The 17,303-nt window shown below is 36.0% G+C and overlaps 1 long non-coding RNA gene across 3 annotated transcripts; it reads right to left on the bottom strand.

Annotated features, from left to right (window-relative positions):
- Positions 1-193: 193 nt before the first annotated feature.
- Positions 194-16,129, bottom strand: LOC140168901 (uncharacterized). 3 transcript variants are annotated; one of them, XR_011861274.1, is made up of 5 exons: positions 15,784-16,129; positions 11,302-11,351; positions 7,858-7,999; positions 4,660-4,862; positions 194-936 (listed from the first exon to the last, which is right to left on the bottom strand). It is a non-coding gene; the product is annotated as an uncharacterized lncRNA (long non-coding RNA). The 3 variants fall into 3 exon arrangements; XR_011861275.1 differs by lacking the exon at positions 15,784-16,129 and having other exon boundaries at positions 194-626; positions 657-936; positions 11,302-11,428; XR_011861273.1 differs by lacking the exon at positions 15,784-16,129 and having other exon boundaries at positions 11,302-11,427.
- Positions 16,130-17,303: the final 1,174 nt, after the last annotated feature.

Raw genomic sequence — 17,303 nt, 5'->3', positions numbered from 1 at the left:
TATAGAATGATGTATTACACATGAATATTGAGTGAAAACTAAAATTAAAATTTTCAAAATGGCATGGCGCTCATCTTGGATTTCTCGAAATTGCAGCCGCCAAAAAGCACCTCTGTGATTCGTTAACCTCAAAGGTCCAATAACCCAAATCAAGTGTCAAAATCTCTGCCCTATCCGGTGTAGGCCGGGTTCTAGCTAGGGCCAGGACTATAGAGAGTGCAACATGATTCAACAACGACAGATTCAGAAAAAAGGAAACTCTTTTATAATTCGAAATAGAGATCACAGCGACTCATTTCGGAATAAAGAACCTTTTTTAGATTTTGGAATGGAGAACCTTTTTTTCATATTCCGAATAGGGAACTTTTTTCATATTCGGAATTGAAAACACAGTGACTTTTCGGAATAAATATTTTTTCGTTTTGGAATAAAGAACCCATATTTTCATATTGGAATAGAGAAACCATTTTCATATTGGAATAGAGAAACCATTTTCATATTCAGAATAGAGAACCTTTTCTGTTTTCAGAATTGAGAACCTTCTAATAGAGAACCTTTTTAATTTTCAGAATAGTGAACATTCGGAATAGCAAACATTCAGAATACCGAACCTTGGGAATAGCGAACTTCGCCCGGCAGCTACATTATCTGGCTACACAGTACAGGATCATTTAAATGACCATATGAACAACACTTGTTCTGTAAGAGTCTGATGGCATCTTGTACTCATACATTTTTTGACTTATCAGATGTCCATGATCATACACATATGTCTTGTGCTCTATGTATGGATGCATTTAGATTGCCACAACTTTGTTGATAACATTATGGTTCTTCTAGTTCTCTGCCTGGAGAAATCCTTTGTCCTTCTCTGCACATTGTGCCAAATTGAAGATATGCACAGGCATTGTGGAGCCTTAGGTTGACATTGGTTCTCTGCAAGAAAATAAAGACCAAACAGTAAACATTTATGCAGTTGATGGAATCTCAAGCAAGGTTTGTTTCAAAATTTTTTGTACCCTTTCAATAGTGAACTTTTCCTTTGAGGGGTATAACACATTTCCAAGGGGGTATTGTTTATTCTGTTTTGGAAGAACTTAAACACTGTGTGCCTCAATTTTTGGTGTTATACCTTTATGCAAGCAATTTCACTGAACAAAGCATAATTATGATATCATAATCAATAATAAAGTATTTAAAATGTCTTTGTCTTTTTGGGGTCTCGAATGATTTCTAAAATTTCAGACTCCCATGAGGAGGGTTCTTAGTGGGTACAGGGATATGCAGCAGATTCAGGATGCAATTTCAGCCATTTTGGTTTATTGATGACCCTCAATTTCTTGAAAAGAAATTTTTTTTTCAACATTTTCTTCAAAAATGTCAACAAAACAGTCAATTGTTTGTTGTTACCATAAGAAGAGGATGCTACTGTCCATTCAGTTAGCTTAGATTATTGGATTTTTTTAAAAGATATTTTAAGGGGGTACTACACCCATGTGGTAAACTTTTGACTATTTTTGCATTTTTCTCAAAAAATAATTACACACTGGTAACAAAAGTTATGTATATTATTGGGGCAAGGAATCCAATTACTACACTGAAATTTCAGTGACTCAAGACAAGCGGTTCAGTATATATGATAGGAAACGAGGTACATCCTAGCTGTACCTTATTTCTGGTCATAAATAACAAACCGCTTGTCTTGATTCCTAAAATTTCAGTGTAGTAATTGGATTCCTTGCCCCTATATATACATAACTTTATTACCACCGTGTTATTAGTTTTTGAGAAAAATGCAAAAATAGACAAAAATTTATCAAGGGGTGTAGTACCCCCTTAAAAATTACAAAATTGTGGTCAAAACCATCAAAGAAAAGTGTTGGCACACCTTAGACCCAGCATGGTTTATACTTTTCAAATTCCAAAGTTCAATTTGAAACCCCATTTCTTTTTTTTTGGTCGTTTCCTGTGATATTCTTATAAAATGCAGTAGAACGTCAAGTACTATAAACTTTTTTGAATCAATCAATTTAGAACAATGGGGAATAATGTTACAATTATAATAAATAAATAGATGCGCTGAGATAGTATTCATTCAACTATCCGTATCAGGGTGTATTATCTGGCAAAATAGCAATATTTGCTAGTAATTGGGTGAAACTCACTGTTGAAACATTAGTTTATTATAAAAATGTGAACATGAACTAAGATTTTCAGAACATAGGCCTGGCTTACATAAATGCATTCCTTGCATACTGATACACTTATATAGCCTCACATAATTTCATACAACAAAACCTGGTGGACCATCATCACATATACACCCTATCCAATAACCGGAACGGTATAACAATTGAAAGGGCAGCCAAGACAGTTCTAAGTGTCAGAGTGACATGTCCCTAGTTCGAACTACAACCATTCATACATATCACCTGTTTTTTAACTTTCATTGTATTATCATCAAAATTAAACCTTTGAGGCCTCTTGGGTGAATTTTTTTTAAATTCAAGTCTATGCCCTCCCTTAGTTAAGAATGGACCATCCCATACGATTTGTGAAAAGGTTGCAAACCCTTTTGGTGGACCCAGGGACGTGCCTAAAATGAGGCAAAATTGAAAATAAATAGGGTTTTAAATTGAACTTTGGAATTTGTAAAGTATAAATCACCTTGGGTCTAAGGGAAAGCTAGCACTTTTCTTTGATGACTTTTACCACAATTTCCTGTTTCTTTTTCAAATATCTTAAGGTGGAATCTCCCTGGTTGTGGGCAAAAATTATCTTATTTTTGAGTAAAGAACTGAGTAAGAACACATGATTGCATGTTGACTTTACAAATTGGAATTAAGGAAAAAAATCCCTTTCTTCTGCTTTTTGTTTGAAAACAATCGGAGCTTCCATTCAAAAGTTATATTCAAAAATGTAACTTTGCGAGGCAAATTTTTAAAAATTAATTCTAATGTATTTTATTGTTTTCTCAAACTGCGATATTTAACGTTTTTCCCTTTAAAAACCATATCTAAAAAAATAATCATTATTATAATTATTTGTGATAATTCAAGTGTTTCGTTTCCAAATCAAAATTATAATAAAGCAGTGTTTCAAAAATATAGAAAATTCTAAAAACAGTGTTTCTCGACTAAAATTCACAAAATTGCTGATATCTCGAAAACTTTTTTTCGCGAACGCATGTCCACACTGTGTGTTGCTGATACGCAGGGCTATAAATTGAACTAGAAGTTTTTAATTCCAAGCTTGGGAACTATGTTGTTGCTATGGCAGCATCAAAATAGTATACAGCAATAATTATTAAAATTTGAATTTGACCTTTGACCGCCCTGGTAGACCCCCAAGACATCACATGATTATCATAATTCTAGTTCAAATTCCAGTCCTGTCTATGAAGAACACATTCCAAACATTTCATTTCTATTGATAAAACACTTTTTGAGATATCATGTTCCAAAGGTCTCTACCTTTGAAATTTGTTTAAGATATACATGCCACCTAGTTATGGGAAGTTTCATTCACTAAGTTTATACCTGCACAAGCTTTAGATTCCAGATCACCCAAACTGGGGGGATTCCACCTTAAAAACATAATCCAATGTAATTGAATGTGCAGAGTTGAATAATAAAGTCTCAGACACTATCTGCTGTGTGAGTTTCAACAGCATCTAGTTAGTCTGGTTTGCTTTTAAGTATCAATTTGGAGACTATTTTAGCACCAAAGCATGCAGTGCAATCATTGGATTCATTCACGGCTGTTTCGTCAGTGAAATAACGACTCAAACAAGTCGAAATACAAACTTTGACCAATCAAATATATGCAATGTGCAGGTGCCCTTGGTCTCACTAGCTCACTTAGACCAGATCGTATTAAGACCTGTACCATTGCCATGGAAAGCTCATAAATAATTTCAAGTGTATGTAATATTGTATGTTCATGTATTAAGGGTCCCCTGAAGATGAAAACATTCTGCCTATAAACTATATAACTTTTCCAAATAATAAGTTTTTTCTTAATATCTCTAAAACAGTTTTGATGGAGTTGGGCCCTTCTTCCACTCAGGTATTCAATTATTAATTCTGAAGCTATAGGCATATTTATAACAGCTGCGATACTTTTTGTGCAGACTTTACAATAGGAATAGACTAGCGGCAGCAGCAACTGAGGCCCCAATCGTCTGATATCCCCTTTCATGCCAGAGAAGTCACATTGTGTGGATTAATACCACTGCATGGCTATCTGAATCAACCACTGAAGCCCAATGATTGATTGATAGCAAATTCATCATAGTCTATCAAGAAGGACCACACTATTGTTATAATAAAAATAGTGTGATCTCTCTTAAAATAGTGTGGTCCTTCTGGATAGACTAGGATGAAATGGCTGTCAATCAAGAACTGGGCTTTGACAGTGGTTGATAGACAGCCACGCGGTGGTATAAATCCTGGTTTTAGACAGACTTGATGTTTGTCAATCAGAAAAGACATAATATGAAACTTTTGTAATGAGGTTGTTACCAGATGGTTTGCTTGGTGAGGGAGGAGCACAAACAGGCTGGGACCGAGAATAAATGTGATCACACCATTACAATCTCACTCCCTTCCTAGCGTACTGAAAAGGAACTCATATTAACACATTCATTTAAAATCTTACCTCCATATTTATTTTATGTCTCATGCATGCATAGATATTCAACAACATCATGTTTCAACCTTTTGATCAGTGCTGCTTTCTGTTGGAATTCCAGCTATCTTGGTGCTTTCTTGTATTCACGGTCTGATTATGTCCATCTCCCTTGCATGTGATGTCTTGATTCAAACTTCTTCAGCTCTTCATCAAAGCTGTCAACTACAATGCTGGAAGGAATTTAAAATTAACAGCATCATTGGAACCACTGAATATTCCACTGTCCATAGGTCTTGTTTCTTAAAACCAGTATTGTTTCTTATGATATTAACTTTATAAAAAAAAAAAAAAATTATTGGCAAATTTTTAAATACTAGCTGTCACCCGTGCTTAACCATCTTTCGCGGTCACCACAAATAACAGTTGGTTAATGCACTTTGATTTTGGGTGTGTAAATATTCTAATTGTGAGATTTTCATTTACCACGTTTACAAATATATTATAATAACAAGGTGGATTGTTTTAATTTAAAAGTACAACTGTTATTCACATTTCCTCACAGCACTATCAATGATAGCTCAATGATATACATGAAGTTACACAGTTGCAATGCATGTATAATGCTGATCACATACATGTATATGCCATAAAGCAGGGTCGACTTAGTACACATTCGTTGTCTTGAATTGGTAATTGGATCATGATTGAAGCAAGTTATATTGCCACCATACCATCATCAGATACAACCCTATTCTACATATCATCGCAAAAGCTCTTTCCCTGAAATACCATATTTCCTTGAATAGTCACTCCCAAAAGGGGGGGGGGATTTAATTATTATAGAGGTCATTTTAAAACGATAATTCCTGTTAAAATCATTAGGTAAGGGACGCACCATTTGATACTCAGGGGGGGGTAGGGCAGCGAAGTTTTGTTTTTTTAATTTCATGCATTATACACAGTTTTTTTTAGTGTTGTTGGGGAAAGTTTTTTTTTTGCTCATGTAGTGGGTGAAGTTTTTTTTTGTAGAAAAACTTCCTACCCTAAGCTTGAAACTCATGCCGAAATGACAAACTATGAACTTAGGAACGATGACTTCCGGTTCACTTCCGGGTTTACAAGCAGATATTCGCCAATTACCGACGCCATTAGTGACCATGTGTGCACCTTGGAAAGCTTACTACACAAGATAGCATGGAAATATCAGCATTTTTAAACATCTTGGTGAAAAAAATGGTGGGGTGTTTAATAGAAGGGGCGATTTTTTTTTTGAATTCTTAAAATGGATTTCCAAAAATTGTTTTTACCCTTTTCATGTGACACTAACAACATATTCCCCCTTTCAACATGAAAAAAAAAATCTTCGCCTCCTCCTTTTACATATCAGGTTTTGGAAACTCAAATTATGTGATGGCTAACATTCCATATGTGAACATTTTCATACTGTTTTTCTACACATTTTTAAGGGCCTTTCCCAACTTTGCCCAGGTTTCGCAGGAGCAGGTCTCATTAAATTTGTTTTATATATATACAGTTTACAAGGCCATAGACAATTTAACTGGACAAATTATAATTTGTGCACAGTACCCTGTACATTGTTGTCATCGTCTGTATATAACTGGAATCCAGGTAATATACAAATATACTTCAGGTTGGTCTGAACCATGGCATTTTAAAAAAATGACAAATTCCAGTTTTCTTGAATTCTATATTCATTAGTCTGTGTACCGGTACTTAAACTTTTTTAAACAAATTTCTATCATTTTTAAATATGGTATTTCACCCTTTTCCATCTGAAATCGTCCACATGGTCAATGGCGGGAAATCTTGCCATTTTTTAAAATTTCCATCAAAAAACAAAAATATACACAACATAGTCTAAATTAGGCTGAAGCTGTCAGATTTCAACGAATATTTCTTAAACTTAGTCAAAATTCAAAAAATAAATTTAACGGATCCTAGATTTTCATACCTAGATTTTGAAAATCAAAAAGAAAAAAATTTTTACTGAAAAAAATAATTAGTTACGGGTCAAAATCACGGTTTTTGATGATTTTCTCCAAAATTGAGCATTTTATAAATTAATCTGACGTCACCACTGGATTTGTAAGCTAATTTCCATTCGAAATATGTATACTTTTATGCACTTTAGATCAACAATTTAGAAGTTGAAAGGCTAAAATGTTTCCATAATTCCATGGTTCAGACCAACCTTAAATAGTACTACATGTACCAGATATATGCACTGCACATGCATGCGTGCCACATGATGTGATAACACAATCACCATTTGAGATAGCATGCTTTCATTGGCTGGGCCAGCAAAACACCCATAGCTACCGGTCAGCTACCAGTAGCCGACCTAGTGCTTGGCATGAGAGGGTCGGGTCCGAACCCTGACCCAAAACAAACTCTTTAATCATTCCAGATTCCAAAAGCCATTGGGGCTCAAATATCCATTAAAGCTGTACATTTGTGAAGATTATCATTCATCCAAGTAGTAAACAATAATAATATTTGTATTAGTCTCGTCAATTGGACTTTCAATTTTTGAGTGGGAAATTTCATGTTCAATTAGCCCTACCGACTTTAGGCTTCATTGAACTGTGAAGTGGATGCTTTCGTATCACAGGTTTAATACATTTGAATTCAACCTGATAGATATCTTCTTGATCGCTAAACTGTATAGGCTCCTGCAAAGTTATGACGTAGGCCACTCCGTCCTCCCGTTTCACATAAATTTGCTCATACCAATTACCATCTGCTTTCTCTGTTCAAGATTTATGTCCTTGTTGTCAAAAGAATGTTTGCATAGTCTCCACAACCAGTGCTGGCTCGTCTATGCTGGTACATGCATTCTGCAAACTTGGCAGGAGCTCATGCCAATAGTCAATACTTGGCGGAAGCCTACAGTCCAGCGATCAAAAAGATATCTCTCAGATTGAACTCCAATGTGACCTCCAGTGATACAACAACATCTGAACTTTTACTGGCAGATGATCAGAAGGGCTAATGATGCGTACAGGGATGAACATGAAAATTTCCCACTCAAAAATATTAAGTCCAGTTGACTAGATTATACCAGTAATATAAATATTATTATTTCATAAAAGTAAAAAGCTGTCTTCAATGAATCAAAATGTATGAGTATTATCTCATTTTACATCATATAACAACTTTGTCAAAGTACTTGTCATGAAGACAGAAACTTTTACCATACCTTACCTTCTTTTTCAGCAGCACCTTTAAAGACCCTTTTCTCCTTTGTTTTATCTCCAAATCAAATACTTCACTAATCACTGCACTCCGCTGACAGCCCTGATCAGAATCCCCAGTTGCACTATTGTCACTCATTGTGATGAATTATCTGTAAAACAACCAAGCAAGCAAACAAACGAAAATACTCATTAAAGGTCCATCAGAATACCAAATACCCTCTAAAAAGGGGAGCATGATCACAAACCCGGAAGAATGAACACACAATGGTTTTGCACATGTTATGTGATTTTCAGTATTAATTAAAAACCTATAATATTAGCAGGGTGCACTACTGTACCTTGATGAATTTAGATGTTTTAAATATCTTTTGAGGCATAGTAAAAAAAAAGCAACACAAAAAAATACTAAAATTGTCCCTCATGGAACAAATGGAATGTCCAGCATAAATGTATGAACCTCTGGCTCAGCATGCCTCTTGCCTACATGTACAAGGGCACCCTCTTTTGTGCCCTACACCCCATGGGGGTCCCTGGGTATTGATCAGTATTCAGTAGGTATCTATCATAATTATGTGAAAAAAAAATTCATGAAAAATTATTATTTTCAAGACTACTGTACATATGTAACATGAATATGGTCTCTCTAAGACAAGCAAATTTGAGAAAAAAGGTATTGCTCAATTATAGATCATGCATATTAAAGGTCCTATGGAAACTTTCTGACCTTGTCAGTTTCAAGTAACAGTTTTCAAGCAGTGTAATAAAGGATCAATTGGACCAATCGTCAACATTGTTAGAATAATTTCACCACACAAAAACATCGGGTGAAATATTTGCAAAGCTCCATTCTGAAAGTAATGATATCATGTAATTAACCAATCAGAGGCCATGTTAGATTGGCAGGTAGTGTTCAGGGGTTACTAACTGGTTTAGAGTCCATAAAATTGATACTTTACTTACTAGTTAGGGAATAAGATAATGCCAGTGACATTTGCCATACTTGTTGAGTGCATTTTCGTCCATGCTCAAGGATGATACGTTATACCCCCTTGACAATGTTAAGTGTCCCCTACCCCAGCCCTGCACACACTACATGTAGTAAAGAACCCTTCCTGCCAGCGCAAACATTGATTAACCTGATATGTGTTTCGACTAGGTGATATGAACAAAATTATGGTAGTTTGAAGGTGGTAGACCTGGGAATAAATGAAAGTAGCATGTGACTCTATACTACCGTAAACATTTAAAAAAACATTAATTAGCTAATTAGAAAAATTCATTAGCCGATAAGGTCATATTTTCAAAAAAAATTTGGAGCCTCAACCTAACATCTTATAAAGCTCATTGAGGTATCAAATTGAAGCTCTATCGACAGAGATCTGTTATAAACTTCTTTATGCAGACTTCTAAGGGGGGGTTAGGTTATTCACTTTCTGTGAAAAACCAAAATCTGGAATGATCAAATATTGCTCAATTATCAGAATTTGTCATTTTAGTGAATACAATCTACTTTTACATTTTTCAATTGAGGTTTAAAATACAGATCACAGATTAAAGTACAATCATGCAAAGTTTCAAGTTCATAGGGGATGTAGTTTTGACTCTCACATTTTATGGAGATCATAAACTCATGAAAAATGAAATGATAGAAAATTTGCATTGAAAGTAATTAGTTTAAATTCCTTGATTAAAAAACACAGAAAATCATGATTTTCACTTCAAAATTAGTCTTTTGAGAGATACATGTAGTACCGTAACATCATTTGGGACATCTGTCAAAAACATGTGTTTGGTTCAGCATTGGTTCTGATAATCTAATGTTAATTTATAAATTTGGTCAACAAGGCTTGGCAAAAGCAATAAAATACATAAGAAATTGAATATGTACACATTTTCTATGGGAAAGCAATTTGGATTCAAAATTGTGGTCATTAGCAAAATAATGTTTGATAAGTTCTAATGTTTGAATGGAAAGTCAGATTTCAGTCAAATAAAAAGCAAAACACAGTTTTGTTTTTTAATGACAGAAAATAAGAAAAATGCTGTTTTTACCACCCAATCCCAGGTCTACCACACGGAAGTTGTATTAGAGTCACAATCACACGGTAGCTGTGAGCAGCAAGTTTTAAAAATAATCGACTGATAAAGAAGACTAAACAGATGCTCCCCATAAAACTATATTTACACGGAGTTATATTGTTAACTTTCTATGATATTTTATGCAATTTTGAGTCCCATTCACCAAAAAATCCAAGTTTTTCACATTATTCTTAATTGTTCTTTCTGGACGATGCATCCATTCATATAATAAATGCTGTGCATCGACACAGCAATTTACATCAGTGTCCCGTGGCTAAATGGTTAGGGCGTTCGACTCCGGATACACTGACCCAAGTTCGATATCCGATGACCAAGTGAATTTTTTCAATATTTTATTAAACAATTTATTGTCATCAATCATGGATAACATAATTTTAATCATCCAGTGGTATTGTGATATTATTTTTATCAAATCAAGATATTTGATTATCAGGAAATTGTTTATTATATTTTTTTTTAATCTGTCCTACCACGGACGACCCTGGCAATTCACATGATAATAGGACAATAAAACATGTGATATGCATGAATGGTTGTTGAATCAATCTAGAGACTTATCCCTCTGTCATATTCAGCTATTGTAGAACTGTATTTCAACATATTCCAACATGACTGTCATTTCAATTGTTATACAATTGCATACACTCTATAGGTGTGAAAATTGTGTAGTATGGGAGGCCAGCAAGGAAAAACATATCAAAAAAAAGAAAAACAAATATGGAATGCCATTAAAGTCATACATAACGTATAGACAAGTTATCAAGGCGGCAAAAATATCCATAGGCCTATTGAAAGGAGGCCGTCTATGTGCATTGGTTCAACTCGCTCGCAGACCATGAGAAGGCATGCCGAGAGTGAGGATGTAGTCCACAGTGCAAGAAATATTATGCCTATAAAAGGTTCATTTATTTTAATTTGGGGATCACATTTATCATGTCCATTGCAGGTTACATTAACTTACGCCTAATAAGCTCTATAGACATTTTGGAATATATGCTGTACAATGGGGAGAAGATTCAACTGTGGCCCTATTTTTAGGGACTTTGTGGTTGTATGGGGGACTTTTATTCTTTTCAATGAATGGGCTTAATCCGATGATGCCTTCAGCAACTTACTTAAACCTCCAATGGTCACAAAATGCAAAGATTTCATGCAACACTGAAGTTGCACACAATCAAGTCAAAACTCTATGCATAAAATGAACCACGAAATTACCTGTAATTACTGACAACAACTTCCCTTACTCCCAACATGTACATTACGTTTGAACACACACATATTTTTCATTTCATATTCCTTCTTTTGTCTCAAAAAAGTTTTGGGTATAAGGCAGTGGGCTGACAAAGCTTACCTTAACATCTGTAGATAGAATGGTGTGCCAGCAGTGATCTTTTAATATACCTGTAAATAACATTGGAAATATTTTAAAAGATTAGTTTGCCTTCAACATTGTTTAAAACATTTAGACAGTGGCCTCTATTCATCAGTAAAAACTGTCCTCAAATGAAAATTCTTATGATTCAAATTAATCACTTTAATGGGTTGAGTTTATAACCATTTTGGTTGGAAACAACCATCCTTAGAAATCAATGAAAGTTAAAATATAAATAAATTGAGTTTACAACCCTGTTTATTGATGGTGGTATAATGGTACCCTCCAACAATCTTGGTTGGACAACCATCCTAAGAAATCAATGTAAATGAATTGTTTCAGATGTCCAATGTTTAATATTTATAATTACTTGTTACTCGAGAAATTGTACAAACTGCACTTGTACTGAGATGTTGATGCATCGATTGCACTCCCCCTTCGGGGCTCATCATGCATTAGACATTTCAGTACGTGTGCATTCATTTGTACAGTTCCACTTCCAACAAGTGATACATGTTTAAAACCTATAAATACAACCCTGTTTATATTGGTAATGGTATTCCACAACCATTTTGGTTGGATACAACCATCCTAAGAAATCAATGTAAATGAAGTGATTTCAGGTTGCAATACTTAATATTTACTTGAAACTGAGTTTACAACCCTGTGGTATTGTACAACAGTACAACCATCTTGGTTGGATACAGCCATCTTTAAAAATCAATTAACAAAATTTTGTTGAAAATAGCCACTTGCACCTGTAGGGAAATTTTATGCGGGAACATGTACATTTTGAAAGAAATGGCTAATTTATGAGGGATATGCGTAGAGTTTTGACATCACAGATAAGAACACCTCTTGTGCAAGCTTAGTTTCTACTTGTAGGTTGTCAGATCATTTTTGTGAGTGAAATAGCAGAGAGCTAGTACAGTACCTTGACTATAGAAAAAAAAAAACCTCTAGATATTTAGCTGGAATTTAGATCAAACTAAAGCAGGACTGTCAACAAATTTCCAGATTGCTTGACATGAGATATTGTTGAACAGGGCGTGCGGGACTGAAATATTGTTTGGCGACTAAAAAGTGTGCTGTAAAGTGTGCTGAGGCTTGTGGATCAACATCTAGGCGTTGTGCCTGTGCGTAGCGCACTATCACTGCGCATATTTTACTGTTGGTGTGTGAGTGTGAGCATGATAGAAAGTGGGAGAAAGTGTCTAAATGTGTAAAAATGTGTGAGACTCATGCATGATGCCAAAAGGTCATTGCATCTACCAAATCTTAGGGTCATTGAAATTCCCTTACACAGGAAGGTGTGCGCCATCCTGCAGCTTTCCTGTGCTAGCCTTCTTTTGTTAAAATCCTGGGCAGGATGTATCACTGATGCATATAATCCATCCGTTTTATGACCGAGCTTTCCCGAGGCACGCGCTTTAATAAAATAGCGAGGGGAATCCTGCCTTCTTTCTGTGTGAAAACATGGTACCCGGTAGGGTATTTCAATATCAGCCCTTATTATAATATTCTTAGGAAATACATTGCAGGATGGTCAATGAGAAAAATATGATTCATTTTATGATATATCAAAAACTCTTCAACAATGAGAAAAATTTGGGGGATGATGCTGTTGATAGGATTACAGACCTTTAATGATGAAATTTGGATGAAAATTATTTTGAATGAGTTCAAGTTCTTTGCCTTTTTTTTTTTAACAGTCCAAAATTTTGTTGAAGTGCAATTAACAACATTTTTGATGTAATCGCCTGTCATGATCGGCTGTGTTTAACCTCGGGGGGATGATCGGTCGGTATGACTTGGAAATTAGCCCAATTTTGCCTCAATCTAGCCGAAATTCAGGGGAAATTGGTAAAATTACTTGGAAAGATTGCGAATAGGGGTGCAACTCGACTAGTCTTTTATTACAAGACTGCTCTACCCCAACCATAGCCCCTAACCGAAACTCTGTAAACGTGGACTGGACTCAAGTCTAGCAAGTTGCACCCTATTCGGTAATTGTACCAATTACTTCATGATTTGGGTTAAATTCTGCCAAAAATTGTAAATTTTGGTACCAGTACATACTAAATACATACCGATGGGTCCAATTTTTTTACAAAATTAGTACCGGTACCGTACGGTAATGCCTATTGATAGGTTCATTTTCAAATTCTCAGTGGCACATCCGTTCCAAAACCAAATACCCAAAGCTCCACCCCACCCCCCGCGGTTCGGTTTTTGCCATTACCAGTGGCAAAAACCGGTTTTTGCCAGTTTTTGCCTGGTTTCAACCGGCAAAAACTCACATCATATAGTCACTCAAATTAAGTCAAATATTAAAAAAAAAATACCAGAAAACTCATATACACACAACTTTTAATGACAACTTTTTAATCTGATATATATGCCACATTTCGATTAAATGCACTTAAGCAATGAAAATGCATGCCATTCATTTCTTAAGGGGGTACTACCCCCCTGGCCAATTTTGTGCCTATTTTTGCATTATTCTCAAAAACTATAGCGCCTTGGTGACAAGTAAGATATATGTATATTGTAGGGCAAGGACTACAACTACTGCACTGAAAATTCAGCAACTCAAGGCGAGTAGTTATTGATTTATTGATCAAATATTGGTTTTCCCTCATTTTTGACTGTAACTCCACAACTGTTGCTTGTGTTGAGATAAAATTTCCAGTGCAGTAGTTGTAGTCCTTGCCCCAATAATATCTTACTTGTCACCAATGCGCTATAATTTTTGAGAAAAATGCAAAAATAGGCACAAAATTGGGCAGGGTGTAGTACCCTTAATATGTTCTTTTTAGAATAACAAAATCTGGCCTTGTAACACTCAGGTAGACATGATCACAAAATTTTCAAGTCTACTGGTTTTTCACATGGAAATTGTTTTGTTTAAAAAGGTGATTATTTAACTTTTAAAAAAATGAGGGGTCGATCAACCATGTCTGTAGCTCAAATATTTGAAACAAAGTTATGAGCAAATGTCTGTTTTTAAGATTTTTCATTAAATCTGCGGCCATCATTGACAATGCCCTACAATGACTTACTGCACTTAACTATCACTGCATAGTGACTTCTGAATCAAAGATAAAGTAGGCCTACGTACTGGTCAGCACTTTTTAGACTACGTCTCCAAGTTTCTGTTGTCCAAATTTCAAAATTTTGAATTTTACTATGGGGATTACACAGTTAAGCCATTTACTGTGGTCGCAACTTTATGAGCTTTTTGAGTTGAACGTCGCCCTCTATATAAGCAATGTGAACATACCTACTCAGGAAACGATTTGTTTTTGTAACTTAATAATTTGTTTGAGATTTTATAGTTTTTTTGGCTTTAGCCATTTTTGTAGCGGTTATCTGCGTTTAAAACCGTGGTTTTTCACATGTCAATGTATTTATGCATGTGAGATTATGATTTATATGACAACGTCAACATATAGTACAAGGAACAAATACGATGTCCTCATTCACAAACTGATACTATCTGTCCATCGTATAAGGCTATTACCGTACGATAATGTGCTGAAGGAATATTACACAGCGGGTCACAGTCAAGAATAGGCTCCATCATTTTTTGTTCTGATCCTCCCAGTCTCCCAAAACATCAAAACATCAATTTAAGCGTTGTACATTTACTTACTTAAGACTGTCCTTTTCATATAACACAGACAAAGTAGGGCAAAGCTACCTAGAAATGGTCAAATTTTGGCAAGAAATATCTCTGTGTAATCCTATGTAAGTCCCATATCACATCGTTATCGGCGATCGTGATTTTTTTTTTCTGAAGTTTGGCTGGTACCCACTAGCGTCATGCACGTGGCGGCACAGCTAAAATAATCGACCGGAAATCGGGGATCATTAAAACATCAACAAATTTCAAAACACAGAAAGCAGTAAACTATATATGGCGAAGCGGTCCGAATTTTGAGCCATACAAGTTTACGTGGTGAACTAGTCAACATACTACTACCGGTACTACAAGGAAATACGTTGTCCAAGTATATAATCTGATAATTAATGGCGAGCGGTCAGATATTTCTTGTCTTGTCTTGTCTTGTAGGTATACTGTCCCACGCCCCAAAGTCGGAGCTAAGTGGACAGGATCGGTGGTGGTAGCGATGAAATTTCTGTGTTTACTTGAGGTAGTGCTTGGTAATTGTTGCCTTGAATAGCTTGTTGCTGGTAATATTTGTCGTTTCTTCCGGTAGTGAGTTCCAGTTTCTAATAGTGAGTGGGATGAATGAGTTCTTGTAGCAGTCTTTGCTGGTTTGAATGGGGATATAGCAGTTCTTATGAGAATGACGAGATATACGCTTGACCGGGTGCAGCAGGTTTTGTATCGGGATTGCTAGGAGACCCTCCCGTACCTTATGAATATTTTAAACCATATTATGCATTATGTTTAGTTTACCAACTTTACTCAAACTTATAAATTGTTAAGCTTACCTGTAATTCACCTCATCACCGCAGGCATGCAGCATGATTGTTGTACTGTACATGTATGCTCCGCCACTGACACTTGTTACAAGGGTTGCCACATAAATTCGCCGGTCAGATAGTAACTAGTTGACAAGTCGCCCAATTTTCTACTAAACATTTTCAAAGATCGACTTTGGAAAATTAGTTTTTGTTGTTGCTGTTGTTGTTTTTGATTTCTATGGGAGAAAAACTACAGATACTGGAACACATAAACCAAAAGTGCAAAAAGACTGACCAATATTACAAGGAAAATTTCAAAAGTCGCCCAATTAGGCTTCTAAAATAAATGATGACGGATTATCAAACCCTGCCGATGCTTTATCAACCGCATATTGTATGCTCCTCATTAATATTCATTTCATTACGTCATCTCTGCTCAGAACTGGTAATAAAATACAACAATAATAAAACTGTAATGAAATAGTTTATCGTAAATAAATTAAGGGGCTCGCATTTCCTTCGGAAGGGGTGGGTCCCAAATATACTGGGGGGTCATAGAATTTTAGACCAAAAATAAGGGGGGGTTATAATTTTTTAACACCCAAAAATAAATAGGGGGGGGGGGGGTTATAGAATTATTATTAAGGGCTGGTGACTCAAAATTTCTGCGCACAGACTTTAACTTCAAAATCATAATGTGCATACAATCTATAGCTATATGCAAAATTTTTACGCACTTCACGCGCCTTCTTTTACACTTTCTTTGCTCTTAACTTTTGGCGTGCTCCGGTCCTTAGGGGTGGTGCAATAATTATGTGTACCGGGGGGTGAATTCTCAAAATGGTCTGCCAAAAATCGCTTGCCCCCCCTTTGGCGTGCCAAAAACCTTTGCCCCCCCTTCCGACGGGCCAAAAAACCTTTGCCCCCCCTTTTGACGTGCCAAAAATCTTTGCCCCCCCTTACACATGCAAGATTTTGGGAACCCAAATTTAAAACCTTCATGTCTTAACATATAATGTGAACGCAGCGAGCAGGAAATTTTGCATATTTGAACGTGTTCGTAACATTTTCCTATGCCTTTTTAGGGCGTAATATAGAAACGGTGCCCAAAATATCTGTGCCAAAAATTGCTTGCCTCCCCCCCCTTTCGACCTGCCAAAAATCGCTTGACCCCCCCTTTCAACCTGCCAAAAATGCTTGCCCCCCTTTTGGCCTGCCAAAAATCTTTGCCCCCTATAATTCACCCCCGGGGTACACATAATTATTGCACCACCCCTTAGTTCCGGCAATGAATAATTTGACTTGAGTCTGGCTGGGGGGGGATTATAAAATTTTTGACCCAAGATAGGGGGGGTCGTAAAAATTGTCTCCAGTCACCGACATATTTGGGACCCCCTTCCTTTCGCTGTCAAAATAAAAAACCTGATCCCGCCCTCGTAAAAGTGACCGCACCGTCGTAATTAGGGGCTGATTTGCAATAATTATGTGTACCCCTTTTGGCGAGTTCCCAAAATGGACTGCCAAAAACGCTCCCCACTGGCAGAGCC

Source organism: Amphiura filiformis, chromosome 14 (genome assembly GCF_039555335.1).
Source record: "Amphiura filiformis chromosome 14, Afil_fr2py, whole genome shotgun sequence".
NCBI lineage: Eukaryota > Metazoa > Echinodermata > Ophiuroidea > Amphilepidida > Amphiuridae > Amphiura > Amphiura filiformis.
The sequence above is the reverse complement of the archived record's forward strand: the minus strand, read 5'-3'. Positions and strand labels throughout refer to the sequence as shown.